This window comes from Hylaeus volcanicus, chromosome 5 (assembly GCF_026283585.1).
Source record: "Hylaeus volcanicus isolate JK05 chromosome 5, UHH_iyHylVolc1.0_haploid, whole genome shotgun sequence".
NCBI lineage: Eukaryota > Metazoa > Arthropoda > Insecta > Hymenoptera > Colletidae > Hylaeus > Hylaeus volcanicus.
In genome coordinates, this window is record NC_071980.1 from 9297648 (window position 1) to 9319758 (window position 22111).

Here is a 22111-nt window from a genome sequence, read left to right on the forward strand (position 1 = left end):
GATAAATAAATGAATGAAATTATGTACACAAACCGTGCGTGCACACGGGCGATGAACAATGGTCGACAATTGTATTAAAAATCGTCGGTAAGCGTGTATAATAGGGCGTTCCGTGCTCGTAAAGCGCGCCTTTATGGCTTGCTTATGCGTTATAAAATTATTATTACCGTTCTTGCATTAAAACGACCGGACGTGGCTCGAATATCGTTCGTCCAACTTCGGAATACCGATTCGCTCGTAAAACGTATTCTCGCGTATTCGATGAAGTTTCGTCGACTCTGGTCGATAAGTCGACAACAAAATTCGACAAAGATCTTCAAAGATTTCTTTCGTCAAGCTTTCGTTCGATGTGCTGTCTTTAACACCCAGTTACGCTGCCGCTGTCACGTCGTACGAAAACAAATCGAGGACGGTACTACCTGGGAACGGATTAAACAGAGGCAAAAGAAGGGAACCGGAAATGTCTACTTCAGAGCCTGAAAATAGCGACGTCGTAGACGTCGGTATCTTAATTGACGTGAAATTTGCAAGCATCGAAGGAGCTCGTAGACAGGAGAAGAGGGTCGACAACGCGTTGTCGACGGTAATAAACTATCGGTGAAAGGATAATGGTGGCATAAATAGCGAGGACAGCCTTCGAAGACCCAAAGGGATGGAGGGAAAGAGATCGCCACCGTAGATGGAAAAGAAGGGAAAAGAAGGGATCGCGAATTCCGTGGACGAAAAGTTGAAGGGTGATAGGCACGTAGCCGCTAAAAGCTACTACATTCAGGCGCGGGATAACGGCGCCGGGGATTTCATCTTGTTTCCTCCCCCGTTCCACTCGGGGCTTATGTAAAACCGTGGCTTTCTCCAGCCAAAATATTGTCGGTCGAGAAAGACGACCGAAACGCGCGAGCCGGAAAAAGGACAGTCTTCGAACGGGGTCGGGGAATCGAGTGAAAAAGCGCGGATGGAATCGGGTAGAACGTTCCAAAGAGACCTCTGGGGGTGGGCAGGGAGCCGCTGAGTAGAGTTTCCTCCGTTCTTTGATCTGGCAACCCCATGCCCGTTGTTTCCCAACCGCGGACGTCGCGTTGCAAATAAAAGACTTTAAACACATTCCGCGGAAGGGCGAGATTGTTTCTTCTCTTCGTCTTCCCCTCCCTTTACCGTGGCTCTCTTGGAATCGTCCGTGAAAAACCAGCCAGGACACGCGGGGCCGCTTTGGCCATCTTCGTTTTCGATCCCGACATTTCTCGATGAGCCATATCTCGGAAAGGCGCGAGTAGACTTGTCTAGCTATCGTAAAATGACGTAATGGAAACGTCGGACCGGACCGACGTAGAATTAAATCGGTGGACGTAACACGGTGATCGGGCGATGACCGACGCGCCGTTCGTATCGATTAACGCGATGCATCGAACGTGTCGGATTAATGTTAATAACGAGGCTGGAAGCGGATGCCGCGCCTTGCCTCGAATTTATTTACCAGCCGGACCGCGGCTGTTACGCTCGTGACACATATATTGCTTTCGATGACAATGCAGGCTGATTGATATTGCGCGTCGCGGCTTTAATACTTAATCTTTAATCAATAGCTGCAGCGACAACTGAGCGTGGCCTGGCGCCGCGCGCGCGCCATCGCGCCTGGCCAACCCCTGTTATTGGATTTCCCGGATCTGAATTCGCGATCGCTTTCAATGGAGACGACAATCCGACCGGCTCGAGCGCTCGTTTCCGGCCTACAAGCCTATTCGTTTAAACCGTTTCATTTAAACGCGCGAACAAAACGATCCCGCGTGCACGGGCGATGATTAAACTGTCGCTGGTTTTGTGACGCTTTCGGCGCGATAACAAAGCAGAACAGGTTATTAGATGTTCGCTGATAAAGGGTCGAAAGAATATTTGACATTATCAACGAGCCAAATACCAAGATACTTGTAACGATAAAAGTAAGACACCGATGTGTGTTCACTGATTCCCACATTAAGTTCAGTTATTCGAAGGAGTACGTGCTAGTCTAGAATTTTTCGTCGATCTTCCGACTCGTAGAAAAGTACAGGATGGAGATAAAATGCTCGAAAGACGTCGAGATCGTTCCATGCACCGAGACGAAGGGAAACGTTCGTGGTAATCGTAAGGCACTTGAACCGACTTTGCGCGCGTACTTGCGTCGAGATGGATAGCGTGCGCCGCGAGCATAACCTTTACGAGGTAATGACTGAAATTCGAAAGTTTCGGACATAGAATTATGTCGACTTTTTCGAACAACTACGCCAAGTTTGAGACGTCATTTTTCTTTCGCCTCGTATGTACCCCGAGTAGATTATCCTTCCGCATTCCGACAATTTGCATATATTTTAATACGAGCGACTAGCAAATTCGAGGCAATTTCGTGGCGCCGCTTCTGCAAATTACGAGTATTATGTTTCCTGGAAAAATTAATAAGTGCTTTTAATTGAAATTTTATTCTATTTGCAAATATTCCGTGAGATAACGACGTGTTTTATAGCGATATCTTGTCCAAAGTCTCATTTGTACGCAGCAGTGGCGCCAGCGGGGTGCAACAAGTCCAATAAAATTAGCCTGTAGCGATCTACGACGTCTCTCGCGTGCGGGGGAAAAAAAAGGAAACCGAATCTCTAATTTAGTAGGGAGAAGCGTGAGAAGATTTGTGCACGAGTTGCCAAGGATTGTGCGCGAAAACCACGCAACGCCTCCGGCTGAACGCGCCACGAAAACTCGTGGCGATGGATGCCGCGTTAATTATACACCGCGCCACTACACCCGCTATTAGCACGCGTTCATTATACTCGCCGTGATAGCCGCAACATTGTCGCCATTCCCTCAAATGGTTCATCTAATTTGCCGACACCGATCTGTTTAAGAGCGCGAATATAATAATCAGGCCCCTGTATTTTGTCCGAGATCGGTACCTCGAGCTCGCGACCAGCTGGAATAATCGTTAAACATGTAATTCTCGCTTGATGTAGGATATTCTCGATATACGCACAAGTCGAATTTTAGTATCACTTAATAGACCCATATATCCTTAACCCTTTTGCATCACGTCACATCGTTTCGCACGGATGAATTCGATTGCCAAGTAAATGATGCGCATATATGCGCTGATGTTGCAAGTGGGTTAAAAATACAAAGAATCGTGCGTGTCGAGTCCCAGCGAAAATAATGTCTCCGTAGTTCGATCGTTAGAGAAACAGTGTCGAGCGTCGAAATCGCGAGGCCACGGGTAGCTCGAGGTTTGAACGATGAATAGGGCATCGGGTCACGAGAGAGTGGAACGCCGATAATGCCAGCCGGCGCTTATAGTCGGTTTATCGCGTGCCACGACGACGGAAGAGGCATCGCGACGTTCCACGGACGGTAGCGCGGCGCTCGACGGTACGCGATTAGAAAGTAGGCTTTCTCCTAACCGCAAGCGCCGGCCCCATTACTTATGCAACAGGCTCGCGAAACTGGAGCGAGTTGAATTCTTTATGGCGTACCTCATCCGCCTGTCATCTTTCTTCCTGGACGAGTCGAGGGAAGCATCGAGACCTCTCACGCAGCCAATTTCGAGGCCGGCTAGCGCCACTTACGTTCCACTGAATCATGCATCGGTCAATCAATCGGCTCGCAGATCCGTGATCTACCCCCCAAGCCGATGCTCCACATCGCCGATGGTTATGGCTGGACTAACAACTGTAATTTGCCTATGAGAGAGCCTGTTGAGAATTTGAAGAGACACCATTGGAACGCATCGTAGCAATTTTAATTAGATTTTAAAATGGTAAAAAACAAAGGAGGAGTGAATTCTCTTTGAAAGTACGAATACCGATGCGAAACAGAGGACCATCCCCAGGCGTGATGGAAGCGTACTCGCGAGGTTCGATGGCCCTAGTAAACAAACGGCGGTCGTTATCATTTGCACTATTGATGGAGTTCTCAAGTAGGGTAAGATAAGCGTCGATCGAGTGCCACTGGAGCGTGGATGACGATAGGGAGGGCTTTGAAAATCAGAAGTCGTTACGCGCAATTATTAGCATTAAAACTACCGACGTTTTTCACACATACCCCGAGTCTGCGAAAAACACGACGAATAAGAGATCGCTGGCTATTCAAAGTAGCGGGAAATAGAATAAGTAACGATCGCGAAGCTCAAACAACGAACCCACCCGAATCACCTCCTTGAAAACTCGTCCGAAAACACCGTCCTCGTGTACCAGCAAAACTAGGTTCCAATCGTGTTCAAAAAGAACTCCAAGTCGACTAACGAGCAGTAATCGCAGGCCAGGAAGAGCTGCGCGATTGCGACTGATTCGACAAACTCAAGGACCGCGAAGCTATCAATTTTCTTTAGGGACGATGTATGTTTTTTTTCCTGGCAAAAGGACCACCCTTGCTCGAATCGCGGAATTGATGGTTCCTGGAGCAATCTTGTCCCCTAGCGAACGCTGGCCAACTCGCCGGTTTGTTTCCGCCCTTTTGTCGAGGGCCAGACGTCTCTAATTAAAGCAGTGGCGTTTGGCGGTCGACAATTTAAAAGCGAGAACTTCAAAGGCCGATCGCGCGATTTTATATCACCTTTCGTCGGGCGGGTTGATCATATAGGCTGGCATACGAGGGTGTCGTATTCCAATGGCTCGCGGGGTCCCTTGAATTTCCACGGACTATTTTTCCCCTATTTTTTTTATTTTCGTTTCGATTGCTCGTACCAGCGATGTCGTTGGTGTACTTAATAAAGGACGAAACGAATACGGGAACGGGGGCCGGTCGAGAGGCGGCGAAACGGTTTCATCGATTCACGTCGACAGGCTGCTCGAAAAAAAATATCGAATTTCAGCGAGCTCGTTGCCCTTGCGAAAAATATAAAATAAAATTCTTTTGTATGACCGTTATCGGGAAAAACGGCTTTGAAAATCTCTGCGAGCGCTCTCACGCCTAATTGCGAGTTACGGTCTAATGAACGGCGACGTAGATTGCATTCGATTAAGATGGTTTCGTTGATATTAGAAAAGATTTGATAAATAATGAATTTTATGTTACTCTTCTCGAAGTTGCTTTTCATCTCGGATTAAATTTTGGCGCCCACGGCAAAACGCTGTAAATTTGCCTGGCAGTGAATGGGTTAGCGCAATTATTTCTGTTTTTCGATGAACATATTTGTGCTCGTCGATAAAATTCATAAAGTGTTTCGTTTCCTCGCGACAAACAGTATCAAGCGTAAGTTTTTATAATCGCTAACGATAACCGCTTCCTTCGACGTTGCTAACGTTCCGTTGTTCTTTTTTTTCAGGTAAGTGGAACGCAAAAGCGTATCCTTCGCGAAACGGGAGACGCGAGAGCGACAGGACTAAGAAGCAAGGCAACCGTTCATCCGAACTGCTTAACGATCATTAAAGTGGCGGCTGTCGCGCGAAACGTTCGAGAGAAATGCCGGGCGGCGCTCCAGCTGGCCGCCATCTGCGCCGTAATTAGTAGGTAAACGTTCCTATAAATTTCGCGCCGAGTCGTCCGCTGGCTAATAACAAAAAAGCCCTCGGGGGAAAAAGGCGGGAAAACAAGTTGGGAAAATTTCAGGGATCGTTAAGCGGCTTGATCGCGGAAAAAGGTAGTAACCGACCGCAAGCTCGTTCGACCAGCCATTGCGGTCGATATCGTCGACCATCCACGATTATTTGTTTATCGTTAAAATCACTCGATGATCCGAGGTCCCCAGGTATCGGATCGTTAATAATTCAAATATTGCTTGGATTATGTATGATGCAATACTTGTTTTGAATACGGACATAATATTGTTACGCCGTGGCGTATCTCGAGCCATGACTCAATATTTCTTTATTAACGATAACAATAATAACATTTAAACTTAGTGCAGTACTTTAGATCAGCAGTATTCTTCGAAGTTCCGAGAACGTCTGATGAAAAGGCATCCTCAGTAGTAGGAGTGTGTGGTGATAGCACGAGGCAGAATAAAATCAATATATAAATAGTTTGAAAGATGATAACAATTGGCCATGATTTAAGATGGTCTGATGCTCGTAATAGTATTACGTACAGAGGGCGTCGTTAATCGAAGCACAACCTGCAAGAGGGTGATTCCTCCCAATCGAGCGGTACCGTATTTACATTTTCAACTTTTTCAAGGAGTCCAGCGAACGGAAGTATCGCGGAAGTCGTTAATCTGAAAAATACGAAGGAAGTCATGTCCGCGCCGTAAGCTCGATCCACGCGACTCCTTGGAGCTCACGTCGTCGATTGGGCACGCTTTTAAGCTTCCCCGGCAGAGCAGATTGATATCTGAAATAAATTTCCTTGACGACGTTACTGTCTCTTTCTTTTTCCGCCAGCTCCCGTAGGCTCGGTTTCGCTCGCGTACGCTCCACACACGACGCGTATCAGCTCGATCTAAATTCAAAGCATGAGCGGGAGAGACCCTCCCCTCCGCCCCGACGGACGCGTCCCTCTTCTTGCTCTTACGGGGCCGTGACAAATAGCTTTTAATTTCTCGCCACTGTTTACCCAAGCTACTCCCGAATTAATTGCCCGTTACCCGGCTTCCGGACGTTATCTTATCGCCGGCCACTTAAACAGCCCCTACTCTGCTCGTCAGGGGATCCTCTGGCGATCAACCCACCCCACCTCTTTCGACGGGATACCTCGCGAGGGATGCACGCCCCGTCAGATCTAAAGCTACGATTACGAATGCAGAGCGCTGTGTAAGCCTCTTCGGGGAAGCGCGAAGCAGTGCCCACGGTGTTTGCTGAAACTCCCCGACCAGCTGGGATATCGCGAGCGGTATCTAGCCTCGATCGAAATTCTCGCCTTCCTATTAGCCTTCGCAACCAACATTCTATCGTTTGGTTCTATATGCCGACAAGATATCACCCTCGTGTTGACCTCTTCGACCCCGTCGTTCGTTAAAATTAATCACAGCCCCACCATCCGTCAGTCTAATCCCTATCGTCCGTCGGGATTTACCGATATTGGCAGGTGTTTCATCGAAGGAATTCACTTCGGAGATATGATACGAAACGACCGCCGAATAACCCGGAAGGAAATCATTTTCGGACATGACAGCTCGACGATACAACATTTTTGCACGTCTGTCAATTTTGAAGCGGTCGAAGCAGCCGGCTAACGCGGTGTTTAAAAATGGTACAAAAATTCTCGAGTTGAAAATCAACGCGGAGCTTCGATTTCTTCAGGATCGTAATCGAACATACGACGCAATGCCCCTTAGGGTTCGTCCAGCATTCGGCGAATCGCGCGATCGCCAAATTTACCGTTCGCGAGCTGGATGCTTCGTGGAATGTATTCCTCGAATTCCAGGCTCGCTCGGTCCAATCCTGCAGGGTTTATTATTGCGTGCCTCGGGGCCCTCCAAGTGCGAAATGGATTGCGCTAAGGCTCGCAACGAAAACCTCGGGCAAAGGGCGAACACGGGAAAGTACTTTTTCGTGTCGAGAAGTTCGCGAAAGTTAATATTGAAATTATTCTGGGACACGGAAACTTTATGTCCCGCGGCATCTGCTTACCGAACGCGGACGCTTTCCCTCGTGGGCGATAATTCGCATTTTATTGTACTTACCTGTCTAGAATCGCGGAGTGGACGGTAGGGGTTAGACACCTAAGAATTCAAATAGAATCACGTTAGTTTCAGGGTGCGGCAAAAAATTTTACCTCTCAATGAAATACCATAAAAACTTTGTTCTTTCACAAAAACAAATTTTAATCACCGATGAGAGAATCAAGCGCAAGCCGGCGTGAATGTGTTAAACAAGGTGGAAGATTCTGAAAAAATACATTTACGTACCTTTTTTAATGGAGAATCGAACAGAAATGTGAAAAGATTCCAAACTTGAAGTACTTTCGTGCTAGAACGAATACAATTTAGAAGTCAAATTTTCAGGGAGTATTTTAAGGGAGTATTTTAGAGCGAAATGTGATTTCTCACCTTGAGGATTTCTTGTTTGTAACAGTCCCTTCACGTCTACTTGCGATTCATTTATGTAAGAATATTTTACGACGTGATAATGCACCAATTTAAAATTTGTTACACTTTTATCGCGAGAGGGCGGAAAAGTGGGAAAAATGGAAAGGACTGAATAGAACGCGGTAACTATTCCGCGCATAAAGACTGCTGGCCGCGCCTAGGGATGAGAAAGGAAGGAACGTGATCGTAATATCGAGATGGCGATACGCGTTATGAAAGTCGGGTCTGCAGGCGCGGTTTCTGACCCGAATTAAAAATAGTCCAGCCAGTTGTCCTCGCTGGAATGGGGAGAGACAAGAGTTTCCCTCGATCTGAGAAATTTTTTTCTGCTGAATCGAACCAAACTTATACCCCGCTTCAAGACTAAACGTTTAAACGATTAAATTTCACGACAGCGTAATCGTAATTTAACTCGAGCAGATTTCTTCCCTGCTAAATTAGTCAGTCATCGCTAATACTTAAATCTACCCGTCTACAATCGCCGAATAAAACATCGGAATAATAGGCTACACCGAAGCAGTTAATACGTGGAATTAAACCGCCTCTCGCGTTCAACCAGGAATTAAGCCAGTTCCGGTGTAAACCGGCTGGCTCGTTTCCTTTGTCACGAATCGGCTGGGAAACTTTGTCCCGTGTAAGCCGGACGAATTATCGGCAATTTTCTCGGCAGGTGCCCCCGGCCTGAGGTCAAAACGGTTTTAACTGGTGTAACACTGACCGTAGGTAACCCCCGTGGCTTACACGGGACCTCTGACCCTTCGAAGTCGACGCTGGACGTCGCTGCTTTTCGCTCGTACTTACACGCGGAGCCAGTGAAACGATTACGCCTCTGGTCAGACGGCGCCTAGTCGAGTTAACACTTTCACTGGCGACCCATTTGGAAATAGGCTGCAATTTACGAGAGGATTTTCTACGTTAAGGCACACGATCGCTGAGACTACCTAGGTTAACGCGTTCCTATTATACGTGCAAGCGTATTTCTGGAATTAAAGGTAGGAGGAACAGACTAATTTGTCGATCAAATTAATTCTTAGTTAGAGCGATTGTGTGATTGCGAAATACAGCCATTTCTGAATAACGGATTTAGTCATCAACCACAACTGACTCGTAGTAAAAGCAATAAAGTGAAAGAAGTTCGAAGTACTGTGCAGAGTTGAGAAGATGGCTAGTGGGTTATACCGTTACTAATCAGCCCCGCTAACCAACTTCTTGTCTCTGTATGGTGCACGGGTCAATCGACGGTCAACCGGTTGAAATCGACGCGTCGGACTGCCTTTTGGGCCAATCGGAGTTTCGACAGATCCCCCTACTCACCCTGAAACTGTTCCCCTGCTTTGTTTAATATGCTAATGGTTATTAAACAAGTGTTTTCCCGCGCGTTAACGCGATATGAAATTCGTAAACCAGAGTCGGCAGTGAGAGACACGGCTTTAAAGAGATGTCGACTGTGCCGGGCGATATTAAATTAGCATAATATTAATAACGACGGGTCGTGAGCGCGCGCCTGCGTTCCAGCTATTATATTTCGCGTATACACGGAATGTCTTGATACGTGCTCCACGGAAACCGCCGAAACGAGGCTGTTTAGCATTTTAATGCGGGCCCTTTAATCTCGTTTTCAGGCGGCCATGTCTTCCGGGTCCTCGTGCCCGCCAATCGCGACAAAACATCCGCGCGATACGATTTTTCTCCCCGTAGACGGTTTTTTTCCGGGTAATTATTCCCTCGCCGCCTCTCTATTTCATTTTTCGCGTCGGTTTGAAATGGAACTTTCTTATTTGCGGACGGCCGCGTTCTAATTAAGTTCCGCGGTTCGTCGGAAATTTATTTGTTTCCTCCCTCGATATTCCGGAAATTTCTTTCACGGCAATCTTTCAAGTGGCGTTGACTTGGTTCAGTTCATTTGCGTTTTAGATTTTTCTTTTAGTTGTCGAGAAACACCGTTCGTTATTTTTATTTTGAAACAACTCCGCGTAGCATACCGTGATCCGTATCAGGTGTATGCTAAAGTTTTGTAGGTTACGTTTAGATGCTAGAGAACGATACATCAGCATTTCTGAACAAATTCCTCTTGATGTTGATACGTCTGATTAAACTGCACCCAAAAGTAGTCGTCGACGTAACCTAGATCTCGTTGTCCTAGATTTCATTTGGTTGATAGAGTGGTTGCAGCACAAAATCCTGCAAAACTCGTGCATACACCTGATATCAATGGTGGTGCATGTCAATGCAGAGTGGAAAATCGATCGATTAAATAGTTTCCGTTTGATAATATTGAAAAAAATAGGTCGCTTTTTCCGTGGCTAGACTATCTATCCCCTCGAGCCGGTTGATAATTATAGGAGGAAGTAGGTCGAGACTCCATCGAACGAACGAACGGGGCGAAAAAAGTAACGAAGAGTCGATCGACGCGTGGCCAGCCATCGTCTACCGGCTGTTCGTTATCGGGCCGAGTGGCGATTAACTTCTTAATTGGTGAACTTTTTTAATTTCTTTCGATGTCTGGCCCGTTAGCACGCCTCCACCGAGCCTCGACGTCTCCGTTTCTGCGTTCGATGGCGGGGAAAGAGATTTTTCCCTCGGTCCGATGGCGGAGGGAATTTTCTTCCGCGCGAGCTACGAAATTATTCACGGCGAAGTCGGAGCTAGTAAGCCGCGATGACGGATCCCGAAAGAAGGGAACTTTTCGTTCGGGCGTCTAAATTACTTTCATCGGCGAAACGCTCGCGTTTCGAAGCACCTGGATTTCTCCATCGATCGATCGATGGTTCCAACCGTTCCGAAGCGAAACGGGTTCGGTGATGTCAACCGTGCTTGAAAGGTATCCACCAGGCTGCAGGTGGCTAAGAATACGAATACGAATAGGAAATTATCGCAGCGACTACGCTGTGGATGTTCATGTAAATATATATCTTTGTAGGTACAGGAGTAGAATTGAAACTTAAGTGGAAGTATGTTTTATAAATATAAAGTATTGTTTTATATAGTTTTTATAGTTGAGGACCTCGCGTAAATACCCTAAAATCCTACATTATACCACTTTGCAGATAACAATGGACGGCTGTGGCTCTCCTGCGTTTGATTTGCGACGGTGTCTTCCGGAATTCGGTAGACTTCGTACCGCACTCGGGTTCGTACGAATTTTCGACGGAAGGGAAACGCGAAATCTTTCTGAAACGTTCGTGTTAAACGAGTCTCTCGTATCCGGGTCGTTAGTCGGTCGAAATTACACCACGACCGGGGATCCTGGTACAATTTTGTTTCCACGAACACCGGTGAAAAATAGTCGCGTATTTCTCGTGGGAATAACCGAGTGGAAATTTCATTAGAGCCTCTCTTTTTCAGAGGCCCTTTAAATATTAAACTAAACGCAGCTCGGGCCGTCTGGTTCACCGCTGCGGGTTATATTTTTAATTGGTCGTATCTGGGTCAAAGATTGAATTTGAATAATTTTGAAACGGATCGTAGGAACGGGGCACGGGTTCAGGGCTGTGTATGTCGTTTTTTTTTCACATTGGGAATCATAATTTCACAATATATTGTTATTTCGAGAATTCGCTGTTACAGGGATTCGAAATAATGAAAATCGCCGTGAGGAATGTTGTCGATTATCTACATTTACGAGAGTTCTACGCAGAGGAATTTTATTAAATTTTTTGTTCGGTATCACCTCGCCAGTATCGCCATGAATACGCCACGAAGGATGCTATTTTCTGTACGTGCTTCGAATACCGATGATTGTTTTTTTGAGTTGTGGAGGATAAAATATTTCGATGTTGAGATTATTAGCTTTACGACGCGTACAGTGTATCAACCTTTTTCTACGAACTTTCTTCGTGACCTTACATATCGACGTTAATCGTATTGCCTACGACGTTAACCAGTAGACCACGCGGAAGCTGAATGGATGCTAAAACGAATATTAGAATCTTTCGCACGCGCGATTCGTTCCATCGTCGACGGGCATCGTAACTCCTGCGCATTAGTTCCCTTTTCGCATGGAAACTGATATTAATTAAGAGCATCATACCCCGCAGAAATGGTATCCAACGTCTCGATACATCGGGGCTCTTCTGGAACAAAGGTATCGAGCCAACGTCGAAACGGGTCCGCGGAGTTTGAATACTCGCCGAAATTCCGCTTACATCTCTTGGCGAGCGACCCCTTTAATTAGCAGGGTTTACCGGAAGATTGAGAATAACGATTCAACGGATCGCGGACACCCGGAACTCCGCGGAGAGAGAATGATTATAACTCGGCGTGCAACTTCTCGCATATTCATAGAAACGTAGCGACGCGATTTACGAGCGGGTAATGCATTTGACTCGTGAATTCCGACCTCGGTGCACCGGCTCGAAAGAAGAAGAATATCCGGTTGCGCTCTCCTACGGCCGTATATACTAAGTTATTTAAATCCTGCATCGAAAGCCTCTCCAGCGGATTAAATAATCTGGGTCCTCGTTCGGATCGATTCAATCGACAACTTGAACGCTAAACCTATCGAGCTTTCATTTGTAACTATTTTTACCGTGATGGAACAAATGACTAGGCTCAAAGCCACTTTTATTTTGTACGCTATCCGATAGCAGCATACTTGGATAATTTTGTTATCGGAATGAATCGGAGTGGGGAAAGGTCGTAGAAAGAGAGGGTGATAATGTTTTTTTTATTTTTTTTAAACACTATGTAGTATGAATTTACGGAGTGAATTTACATTTCCCGAAGAAATGGTGCTCTAGAAATTACACGGTGAAAAAATGAGGTTTCCCTTAAATCGTCGAGCTTTTGTCCAGCCTTATTCGCGATGTAAAATTCTGAAAATACGGTGCAAGTTTCCGGCGAAAGAGGGAGCTTTCGACTACGAGCCTTTCGCGACCTCTACGAAATTAAGTACCTCCGACTGAAACGGAGGAAAATTAAAAGTGCCATTAAGACTCAAACGTATTCGAGGACAGGGTAGAAAGTTGCCAGACTTGCGAGGAAAAGCGGAATGAAATTGTTGGATTTTGGGTCACGCGTATCGTGGAACACGCAAGGTTTTTTAGGACAGTTGGTGCAATTATTTTTAGGACGATATTAAAAACGTAGAATAAAATTCTGTCGTAGGAGATTTCGTTTTCGTGAAAATGAATTCTTAAAACTCATCGAGCCTTTCGCGTACGGCTTGGCGAACACGTCTGACCATTTCTCGATATTTCCACTTGTAGTGATGCTTGGAACTATCGATAGCGGTGTGGTATTATCTACTACAACTGTGTCTGTTACAAAATGGATAGAAAGGAAATAGTATACTACGTTGAGTCACCTTTGGCTGGAAATACTCCTGGTACTATCTACTTAAGTAGAATGACTTCCTGCTTGGTCGGCCAGCGCCTGCTTTCGTGCGAGCAACGTTACGCGGATGTTGATAGCCCTGTTTAAAAATGTATCATAGAGCTCGGAGGGTTTGAATATTTTGCTATTTCTCCTGTTAAACACGGGAAAGTTGGAATAGTATTAACGCAAGGAATATTATACTATCGCGATAGTTCTATATTTCGACAGTAGAATGATTTCACGCGTGGTCAGACACCGCTTACATTAGTCTGGCGATCTCTAGCCACGAAAAGATTGACGTAGCATAAACGTTCCGCCCACTGACATAGGCGTATCGTAATAATAGTATCGCGTGCATGGATTCGCGGTCTGCCGCGAACTTTCAACGACGTCGACCCATCGGAAACATAGTTATCACTCGACTGTTCGTCCTCATAATTGCTGGTCGATTGTCGCGACCGCGACACAGGCTTAGCCTCGAGGAGTACGACCGCTATGCAAACTAATTACGAGCCGATACAAAGGGACCGGCATAATGCGATCGCTCGAAAATTAACAACGCTGTCCGCGGAAGTGGTGCACTCGAATTATGAGGGTGTTACGTTCGTTTATCTGAAACAAATCCATCTCCCCTGGTCTCTATGTCATGTGGGATACCTTATCAATGGAAATATTTATTCTTAAACACATCAAGTAATTATAATTGTCCATCTAGATGGCAAACGTAGACCAAGTTGTGGATCCATGTTTCGCGACTACGAATCGGATAGACGTGCAGGCGAGGAAATATTTGTCGAGAGTCGCGTTTGGTCTAACCGAGTCGTTCATTACTCTTCCGTTCCGTCAATTCCATCTCGTTTGATCGTTAATTTCCAATTCCGCTTTTTTTTTTTTCCTTTCGTTGTATTAATCACTCTCGTAACACGTGCGTCACGCGAAGCGAGGTCGATCGATTGTTTCACGGTAAAACCGTGACGGTTCTCGCAAATGAACCGCCGTCGGCAGACGGATTATCCAAAAGGTAAGCGTTTTCGCGAAACGGGACGGTAATACCCGATGGGCCGGCCGCGAATATTACGCGGATCCGGATCGCGTAATAATGTCTGTTCCATGGGATAAGCCGGATCCCATAAGTAGCGGGCAAAGATTCGCGGGGCATTGAAAAGGTCCTGTCCTCCCTCCGCCCTCGCAAACGAGGCCAACTTTTAACGAGATTCGCGAGACTCCGGAGCCGTCGAGGAATATTCACCCCCTTTTAGTCAGTTCTACGTTCTTTGGGACAGCGTCGGGTTAAATCCCGCGTTAATATGACGGTTAATTTAGGAGTTCTCGCGGCTTACTCGAGATCCACCTTTCTCACTCCCACCTTTGGAACGTTGGAAAATTCTACGCTCGTTAATACGTTACCGCAAGAGACGCGGGGCTTCTCAGGGACGACACCGCAAAACCGAGAAGCTCAATTAGGAAACACACCGACGAGTTAAAGCGCGGCCGTATGTAATCGTGTCGCGAACGGTTCCGCGATTGTCATTTTCTGGGATTCCGTGAGCGTAATATTCGTCCCGTCCGAAATCTACAATTCAATGTATTTTCGATATTCTGACCGCACACGTCTCTCGTTCCGTTGCTCGAATCTCGTCGTCTCGTTTTCGATGTTCGTTCGTCGGGTTCTCTCGTAAGCGAGTCTTCTACTCTAGAACCGTGACCGCCAGGTGGTTATTTGCTACTTGAACGCTATCGATCGTGGGTTTCTTTAAAGTTTTTCTTACGTAGGAATGTAGAATTTGCGATCGTTCGAAAATAGCATGGCTTTAAACGATTCTGGATCAGTGAAACCTCAGGGGCTGTAGCTACGTTTGATTGTAAATGTAGCTACAGTACGGGTTTGGAAATCCCGAGGTACCCGAGCTATAGGGAACGGTAGGCGCCAAAAGTTCTACAATAGATGTACCAGAGGGTACGAATACTTATGGGACTGACATTAACTTTAATAAGTCGAATGAATCTAGGTCTACGATAGTTGTCCAAAAGCGACAACGTTAACGAGCCTGGGATATTTATCGCAAAGCGTCGTTGAAAGTTCCTTCGCACGGTTATCACGCGAGAGAAAAGGATCGACGCGTCGCGAAGAGAATCGTCGTCCTGGGAAAGACCCGAGAGGAGGGAGGCGTTAATTCTTGGCATTGTCCTGCCACCTTCTGTTCGCGTCTATCTGGATATGTCGGCTCGTAAAAGGGAGCCGGCAAGTGTCTCTAATGCACCGTTACTACCGAATTTAACGGAGTCGCCGTAAACGCGAGAGCCTGGGGGGGGGGGGGGGGGCCCCACCCCCTGCCGAGTCCTCTCACGAAGACTTGGAAATTCCTTGCTCTGGCTGACATCTCGTTCACAACGACCATTTCTTCCCGTTGCAGGGTCCGAGCTCTAAAATTTCACGATTTCTAGCCCGAGATACAACAATAATAACGCATCGAGTAACGTGGGCGAGCGGTATTATTCGGAACGCTTATAGAATTTCATCCAATCATGCGTTTTCGTGACTGACAGGCAAATTATACAGAATTCGAGCGTAAAATTATAAAATTATAAACGCAGCTGAATTCTATTATGAGAGAACCTGGTTACTGGATAACGTATTAACATTGAAACTGACGAGATCAATGTATATCTATCAAATGCATAACCAAAACGAATTACAAAACCGTTTTATCGATCAAATTAATTCGGTATTATAATAATTGTCCCGGTATGATACTGTGAAAGTTAATAATTGAGCGACTATAGAGAGGAGCTTGAAGTACTCGTGGAGATGAGTAAGAAATAACCAAGGAGAATATGCTGTTACCGATCAGACCCTCTAGCAAACGTTGCTACGTAGTACATGGGTTAAATTATCTGCTATGTGGTTTTGTGGTTAAGAATTATTTCTTCTCATGACGTACATCCTCGAAGATAACTCGACAAATCCGGGACCTTGTCTCTGGGAAGAACGTGCACCTAAAAGGTTAAGAATGTCACTGTATTTCGGATCAAACAACGTATTCTTGAAACGCTGAACTTGAAAACCCAATTTTCTTTTTACTTCCTCGACTGTGCCTTCCCCTTTAAGCGCGTTTCGACGTTCGCGAGAAAACGTTGCTGCCGCGTTTACCGTGAGCGTTCGAGAGAAGGAGCGCGGTTGAAAGAAACGAGAAATCAGGGGAGGAAAGAGCCCGGTGAGAATCGCGGAAAGGAGATTCTTCAGCGACGGGGAGAACAGTCGCGCCAAGTCGGCTCTGTCTGCCTTTTCTCCCGCGGACGTGAAAGCTAGCTCGCTCCATCGCCGGCCAAAGTGGCGGCGCGGCAGACAGAGAGACGAGGAGTAAAAGTAACAAGCCAAAATAAACAACCGACTGCCGATTCCTGCTGTCGCAATATTTGCCGTGGACCCGAGGACAAAATTTACCCCGTCTGTTAGCGACCTAACCGTCGGATCTTCCTACCCGCGACGAGACTGGCGGCCGAGGAACTACCGCCCACGCGTCGCCCTCGTCACTAATGCCGCGTTATTGCATACGATCTGACAATTTTCAAGCGATTTCATATTTTCTAGATTATCCATATATACTCGTGGCCTTTCTCTCGTCTCCCACTACTGTTTCCCATCGGATTATTCCAGCGTCGACATTTTCGCTAGCAAGTAAACGCTTTTCCTTTCCCTTCGACGCTTTCGGCGATGGATTCTTTTAGGAATTATCGAAACTGAGGGCAACTAACGGCGTCGATTGTCAGCTACGAGAACCACTTGTAGAGAATAAAAGGAATCGGAGAGAATTTTTTCTCAATTTGCATCACATTGGAAATCATTCCGACAACAAAAAATGCAACAATCAATGCGTTGATCGCGATCTACTATTTTGACAATATTTAAATGTTCCAACTTCCCGAGATTCAATCGCGGAACTGTAGACGGGACTCCACGATAAGAACCTCCGGGTTTGAAAGTACTTTTTAAGCCCCGCGCGACGTTAACAAGCTTTCACTCGTAATTCCACCAGAACGTTGTTTAGACGAAGGAACCTTTGCTCGCCGAGCTCTCGTTGCTTGAACTATTGCCAAGCCGCTGCACGGTGCGCAGAGGCCACCTCGTTACGAAAAAAGTCGCTCATAATTAAAGGTTTCCAACGGAATTTGTATCGATCACCGCGAGTCGCGACGACCGCGAACTTCGGTAGCTATTTGTCTGCGTAACAAAACAATGGTTCGAAGAACTTTTTGTCCGTGTTCCGGGACCGTTTCTCGCCGCGCTTTCTTCGCGACGAAGAAAAAGACGAAGCAGGGGAAGGAGGACGCGGTGACAATGCGAAGGCGTTGGAAACGAAACTGGTTAAAGCCAAGGAGGAGGGTTAAAGTTGGCGCGAAAATAGGTATAATTCCCATGGTCGGGTCTGGCAACGAGGGCGAGCAAAGTACGTCAAGAAGTTCCACGTTCCCGTGCTTCCCCAACCTCGACTTAATGAATTAAGTTCGCATTGTTAATTACTGCTCGCTGTTTCGCCGGTTTCAAACGTTTCTCTTTCGCGTCCGCGCGCCACGGTCCTTTCTCTCCTTTGGACCCTCTGTTTTGCGCCGTTTGCTACTTCCATCCCTTTGTTTTTAGGCACTTGTTCCCTCGCTCCGAGCCTGTGTGTGCGTTCCGTTTCACGGATCTCCCTGTTTCGTTTGTTGTATTGCTTACTCCCACGGATACCAACGGTCTGTATCCTTACTAGACTGAGAATATTTACGCAAATTCATATTCTTACGGATAGAAACGAAGACTTCGAATTTAATACCACGTTTATAACCACGTAGAATTTTACAATTTTTCCTTTACAAAGTTCCAGAAATTATCAACGGCGAACGCGTCCCCTTTCAGCCAGTTAAAGTCATTCAGGCGTCGATAGGGCACGAGTTCCCGTTTTTTCGTAAGACGAAGCAGCCTCCCGACGATCGAATGAAGTTTTCACCGGGAAAACTCAGCGATACGTTAATTTTTTGCTCCGGGACTCGGAACGCCGCACAAAAGACGGCCGTCGCGAAACAATTTTCCATTGTAGTCGCGTTTCCATTCGCCTCCAATCTCCTGGAAAAAATTAGCCGTCGAAACGTCGCCGGATGGGCGTTTAACAGCGAAACGATTGTTTCGACGTGGCAAACCTTTGCTCGCGGGACATTTGTTTAGTTACAGAGTTTCTCGCTGCCCTTTATTGCAAACGGGCGAATGCACGCGCATGGGCGGGCAAACGCCATGAATATACATGAACGCGTGCAAAACGTGTAACGAGAAATATGAATAAATATGACTTCTTTGCGAACGACTATGAATGTTGCGAGGGCGCCGACGCAAAAGTAACAGGGACGCGTACCAGTGATTTTTCATTTCGCCCTGTATACGATAAATACGTCGCGCGCTGCGACGAAATTGAAATCTTCGAGAACGAGAGGGGAATGGAGGGGTAGGAATCGTTTAAAAAATATTTTTATTGAATCGGGAACTATTTATTTTTGTTTTTTTATCTTTAGATAAACGTATCTCGATCGGTTCGCGACGTTGATCGTCGCGGGCTTCGGATCTAGATCTGAAAGTGGACGGTTGGCTCATGCATTATGCATCGATCTTTTTCTCGCTGGACGACACGACGCGATCAATTATAGCTGGGCGAATGCCCGGAGAGTCCGATAATGGGGACAAACGAGCGTCCGTCGCGGTGATTCACGTCATGTCCGACGGTCGTTTTAAAATTCTTCTGCGCACCGGCTCGAAATCACCTCGACGGTCGTATTACACCAATGGAGCCATTAACTTTGCACGGGGAAAATCTTGGTCGGTCCGAGCAGCTGATAACTCAACCCTAGCCAGCGTCCCGCCTTTCATCCGGCTCTTTATTGTACCATAACACCGGCCTCGGGGCTCTCGTTCTATCTCTCTTTCTCGACGCTGTAATTAACGTGGCGTCGCTGATGACCCTGTCACCGGGATAATGATTTCGCAATCATTCGTCGAATCGATCGGAAGTCGATCGAATTTTTTCACCAATTGTTCGCATTAACACCTTGCCGCACTTTCACGAGTAGTCAAAATTTTGTACCAAACACGTTTGCCAGACTCGTCAGACTCGCGATACCATCGTAGGATTTTATTCGATAATAGCAATGGATGTTATTATCGCTACAATGGTGGTGCTGGATTACGGTTAAATTTTTGTCAGTTCGGATATAAATATACGGCAAGATGTTAATTTATTCTGAAATTTCTTCACCGTCGAGGAATCTCTGAAAGTCCACGATCCTGTTCCAAGGAATCGTTTCATGAAAATAACGCGTCGCTGAATCAACAAGCTCACCTAGACAGCTTCCAAGTCCACGAACGAGTAGGTCTTCGTTCGAACAAAGGTGAAATTGACAGGGGCTACGGGGAAGCCCCGTCGATGGAAAGGCGAAAGGAAGCGCGGTAAAGGCAGCCTCCGGAGGCCCTTTCGAGTCTCGAAACTAAATAAACGGCTATTTATCGAAGCGAAAAGGGCTGGCAGGGCGCGCGATGAACGGGTACTCGAGCAGAGAATCGTACCAAGTGGCAGAAGTTTTCGTTCGTTCGGCCGTTAATTCGGCGGAGAGGCTGGCTCCTGTGCCATTTCACGGCAAACGGCGCGAGCCGGATGCGCTAATGTACTTTTGTGATTTGCAATCTAGGCGGCAGAGTTTACACGGTATCAACGAACGTCGGGGTTTCGGGGCCCTCCCCCTCTCCCGGTCGAAGTCGTTTTGTTAATTAAAACTTTTCGAGCCGGCGTAACGCGAGCCTCGCCCCCGCAAAGAACTACCTCCAGACGGCTACCCGCCATCCTTCGTCCAGGTTTTACGTGCAGACGCGGAATCTCAAACGGAATAGACGTTAACGAGATTCTTGCAACAGAGCAGTTATTTCATTGACGGACCTCGGAGCCTGGCGCCTCTCCGCTCTTCTAGGGGATAAAAGAAACTTCCGGTTTTACGCGTGGAAAGATCCGGGGAGGTGTTGCGGGACTATTCGGCAAACGCTGATGTAACTTATCGCATATTTCCTAGTGTTTCTCCTCTTTTATAGAGAGATCCGTAAAAGTTTTTGGCTAAAAATTTCAGCCCTCTTTGCTGTAATGTAATATAAAAAATTCATAACGCGAAGAGATGTCGGGAATATTTCAACGAAGAAATATTTTCAAGTTCAAGAAGAACAGCGATAAAGAGTACTCGGTGTATTCTTCCGTCGGTCTATTAATCATTTAACAAGTTTTCGGGGAGAATAAATTCGTCGCTGGTTCCGCTTCGCGTTCCCACGGGCACTCGTTCGATTAAAATTTGAATCAACGATTCACAGTTTGAGGTATGCCGCTGTTCAAGAATAATCGCTGTTCGGCAACGCGTTCGGCGCGAATTAATGCCTCCCCTGGGCGTCGAGGATGGGGTGGAAAACGTAAGCCGCGTTTCGTTGGAATTACGCGATAAACAATGCTTTTAAACGGATACCGGTTGGAACACGACGATTAACGCCGCGGAGCGTTCACGGAATAACGGAATAAGTGATCGAAATGCAAAAGAAGGCAAAAGAAGATCGTCTAGGAGTAAGTCAATCTTACTCGAACAGAATTTCCTACAAAATAAATCAGGTTCAGTTTATACGTAGACTCTGCATAATCTTTACATATTTGTGAAGTAATGAGTTTGCTGTCTATAAATAAATAAATAAAACACAAGTAAATCTTCTTTCGCCTACGCGGGCGTGGTCGAGCGATCAGGTGTGAGTTACAGCTCGCGGGGTTCGTTCGTGATTCGTTTGGCTGGACTCTCGCCAAATCCGTCCGTTCGACCGTCGGTCGTCGTTGTTTCATTACCGCGAATCCGGCGTAGATGTGGCACGACGCACCGGACAGTCTGCCTCCATCCCTCTTTCCGTCTGCCTCTCTAATTCCTTTTTTCGTCGCTCGGTCTGGCTGCAACGATCGTAGGCGCAGGTCTCCGCGATTTCGAGACATTCCCGTTGGTCAGCAACGACGCCAATCCGGGACGATTAAACGTCGTTTCGACTACGGCGGTTAGAGTTTTTTTATTTCTCGCCCATTGACCAAGGCTGTCGCGGCCGCGAACGACGGGATCCGCTCGAGGGCGCAATAACGGATCGGCCACGGGACGATCCGAGCGTATTCGGCGTCGACGAAACGATGGACGCCGCCGTCGATCTATAGGAATTCGCTGAATTTTTTCGATGGCTCGCAACGAGGAGCGTGAATGGTACACGTGTGTCCGGGGGGTTGTTTTGCGCGATGGAATTTCATTTGGTTGCTCTTTGCCTCCGATTGTTTTTCTATTATCTCGATTCTCGTAGGCGAAATAATTTCTTGCAACGGTGATTCTCGTGCAAGGTTAAAATCTTGCAGAGATGACGTCGGAACGACCCGAAATTGTCTTTCGACGGTTCCTTAAATATTAGATCGTTGCGGGTTTCGCTCCACCCGATAGCGGAGCTTCCTCGTATTTCCACCCGTAACGATTCCGTCGGCATTCGTATCGCACAAGTCTCCGAAAATCTCGGCCTACGTGTGGAATCCACTCGGAATCTGGAACGGGACGCGAATTGCCAAAGAGTGTGCGTCTTTGCTCTCGACTCGTTTAGTGTATCGATTGTTGTTTCACGGGAGCTGAAATTGTTTGCTTTAATTTCCTGATACGCGTAACAACGTGAAGATGTAAATCTAGGAGGGAAGTCCTAGATTCCTATGCTTCCCCGCCGAAATTGATTCTCGTGGCTCGAAGAGGATCCTG

At 46.7% G+C, this 22111-nt stretch overlaps 1 protein-coding gene across 3 annotated transcripts in view; it reads left to right on the forward strand.

The window, feature by feature from the left end:
* The window catches only part of LOC128877385 (beta-1-syntrophin), a 323668-nt gene that overhangs the window by 121044 nt on the left and 180513 nt on the right, over positions 1 to 22111 (forward strand). The window lies entirely within an intron of this gene.